Below are 3,463 nucleotides of genomic sequence, written 5' to 3'. Positions count from 1 at the left end.
GCTTGACTGTCACCTTCTTCATCCGGCGCTCGCACGCGCCTGCCACAGGGACTTCCTCTTACCGGGGGACCCTAGAACGCCCCCGGCCCGACCGTGACGTCACAGGCAGCGCAGGCGAGCTCCGTGACGTCACCGGCAAGACTAGGACCGCGGCGAAGGCACTTCGGGGCCGAGTGGGGAGTGGGCGCAGCTGCGGGGCAGGGCCTGTGTCAGCCACACCGCCCGGTTCTGCAGCGAGGCTGCCGGCGCTGCCCTCAGCCTTCCCGAACTTCCTGGGCTCCAGCCACCGCCCGCCGACCGTTCTCCTGGCTTTCCCTCTGCCCCTGCACATGGCCACCCCGGATCCGACTTTCAGGCCGTGCCAACATCTCGTGTTAGGGGCCCCTGCCTGGCCCAGTTTCCCCCGCGCCTGGTGACCTCCTCGCTCATGCCTCCCGCAGCCACTTTGGCCTCTGTCCGTCCCTTCCCAAGCCAGCCAGGCTTTTACCCCGACATGGGGTCTCCTCGCGCTGCCCATCTCGGCCTTTAGAAATGAAACCATGTCAGAATATAAGCTCCATGAGAGGAGGGCCCAGCCCCGGCCGAGTTCAGTGTTAGGCAACAGTTAGTAACTGGAAACCGCGAGGGGGCTCCACCCGGCCCTGCTCCTAGCTGTGTGTCCTCGGGCCAGTCTCCTGACCCGGCTAGACCACGGTTATAAAAGAGAGGTCATATACCTCCTCAAGCGCTACTGTGAGGGTGGGTGAGCATGCTTACACTGCCCCCAGCACCTTCCAGAAACTAGTGTCTTCTCATTCAGTTCCCCCCAACATGCTGGGCTTGGAGAGAGCAGATACTCCACCCATTTTCCAGATGGAGAAACTGAGTTCCAGAGAGAAGTGAGTGAAGTCATCTGACTAGTAAAAAGCACAACTTGAATCTGGTTTCTCCAAGTCCAAGGCCAGAGCACTTTGCACCTTGTCTTCTGGAGCATTTCTGAGCGCTGCAGCAGTTTGTTCCAGACAGAGGAGCTGGAGAGGATGCTGGAAGAGCAGGTCAGTCCCTGGGCTCCCTGTATGTTCCCTGTGCTGGGTCCCTCCCCACGTCCCCCTTCTGACCGCACTGCCCTTAGGACAGATATCCCCCATGGGCAGCCCCTGGTCTGGAGACCCAGGCACCAGCCTCCCTCCACCCTCCAGAGTACTGAGTTCAGTTCAGTACTGAACACTTGGACACAGTAGGCTAGGGCCTCTGGACTCTCTGGGAGCAGGCCCCAGGATGGAGGAGTGGGAAGGTTTACTGGGGAGAGAGGATAGTGTTAGGCTCATGAAAGATGAAGTGGGAGGGAGCAGGGCTTGTCTGGGACAGTTGGGACAGTTTCAACTCTGACAGTCTTGGCCAATTAAGTGTGTGTCCTCTGGGCAAAGAATGCCTGTCAAGGCTGTCTTCTAACTGCCCTCCTTGCAGGTGAAGGGCAAGTTGGTTTTATTTTAAGTTTGTTTATTTCTTCCATTAGAGAGAGAGAGAGAAAGAGAGAAAGAGAGAGAGAGAAAATTCCCAACAGGGTCTTGATCCCACTCCCAGCCTCAGCCAGCCTAGGTCAGGGTGCTCAGGAAGTCTCTGGATGTGAACTTGGATGCCATAGGGGTCAAGCCTGATGCATCACGTCAGGCTCAGCAAGTTCTCTTTTCAGAGAGAGACTTTTGCTATAGGGTGTGTGTGCTTGCCGGAGAAAGAGAGACAGAAAGTGAGAAATCACCCCCCAGGAGGGATGGCCGTGCCGCAATCCATTTTCTTCCATTCTCCTCTCCAGGATTTTAGCCATGCACACATAAGCGCCCGGCCTTAGTTTGAAACCGCCAGGTCCAGGACTTGAAATGTGGTCGACCATGTGGGAGTCCAGTGATGTAACCATTATGCCATCTGCTGGTCCCAACAAGTTCTTTCTTAAAAGCAGAGAGGAACAGCTCACCTTTGTGACTGCCACAGGAGGTCTGGGAGATACAGAGGGAACAGGAAACAGTTCCTCTTGGCCTCTAGGGACTCCGAGTTTCATCTAGAGCAAAAGGCAAACACTCATGCCCAGCATCCAGAAGACTTTTTTTTTTTTTGGAGAGATTTTTTTTTTACTATAGGGCACGTGCGCTTGCCAGACAGAGAGAGACATAGAGACAGAAAGCGAGAAATCACCCCCCAGGGGGGATGGTCATGCCGCAATCCCTTCTCCTCCATTCTCCTCTCGGGATCTTGGGCACGCACGCACAAGCGCCCGGCGTGAGTTTTAAGTCACTGGGTCCGGGACGCGAACTGCGGTCGACTACGTGGGAGTCCAGCGACATAGCCATTACGCTAACTGCTGGTTTCTCAGAAGACCTTTTAGGAAAGTTGTACAGCCGTGTGCAGCCTGGCTACAAGCAGTTCAGAGGTTTGGGGCTGGGTGGGAAGGGTTTAGTCGAGATCTAAAGACAGGGGAAGAAGGAGTGGGGGAGTGCATGATTAGGCAGGCGTGTGACCTGGCCGGTCAGCCACCAGACCCTGGGTGACCTTGGACAAATCTCATCCCCTCTTTCTCTCAGCATCACCATCTGCAATGAAAGTGTCCGGACTGCATTAGAGCTGCTTCACTGTTGGCGAATCTGATCAGACCTATGAATCTGCTCCCAGGAAATGGGCATTGTATTTTATTTTTTAGAGAGAGAGATTTTTACTATAGGGCATGTATGCTCGTGAGAGAGACAGAGACAGAAAGCAATAAATCACACACACACCCCCAGTGGGGATGGCCATACCACAGTTCCTTCTCTTCCTCTTGGGATTTTGGGCACGTATACACATGCGCCTGGTGTGAGTTTAAGCCAGTGACATAACCATTATGCCATCTGCTGGTCCCAGCATTTGTTTTTATAACAGTGGTAAAATATACACGACTTGAAAGTCACCATTTTAATGTATATAATTTAAGAGCATTTAGCACTTTCACAGTGTGGTGTAACCATCAGTTCTATCTAGATCTGGAATGTTCTTATCAACCCAGAAGCAATCCTGTATCCATTTCCCTCTGCCCCAGCCGTTGGCAACTACTAAGCTATTTCCATCTTTATTGCTTTCTTTATTCTGGAGATTTCTTTTCTTTTCTCATTTTTTAGAGAGATTCTCTCTATAGGGCATGTATACGCGCTAGAGAGACAGAGAAGCAGAAAGCAAGTAATCACCCCTGTGGGGATGGCCATGCCACAATCCTCTCTCCTCCATTCTCCTTTTGGGATTTTGGGCACGCACGCACACACACGTGCTTTGCATGAGTTTTAAGCCACTGGGTCTAGGATTTGAACCGCAGTCGACTACATTGGAGTTCAGCGATGTAACCATTATGCCATCTGCTTGTCACCTGGATATCTCATATAATCAAAACCATATATTTCGTGGTCTTTTGTGTCTGGTTTCTTTCACTTAACACAGGTTTTCAAAGTTCACTCATGTTGTA

Source organism: Tupaia chinensis, unplaced genomic scaffold (genome assembly GCF_000334495.1).
Source record: "Tupaia chinensis unplaced genomic scaffold, TupChi_1.0 Scaffold144171_2, whole genome shotgun sequence".
Taxonomy (NCBI): Eukaryota; Metazoa; Chordata; class Mammalia; order Scandentia; family Tupaiidae; genus Tupaia; species Tupaia belangeri.
The sequence above is the reverse complement of the archived record's forward strand: the minus strand, read 5'-3'. Positions refer to the sequence as shown.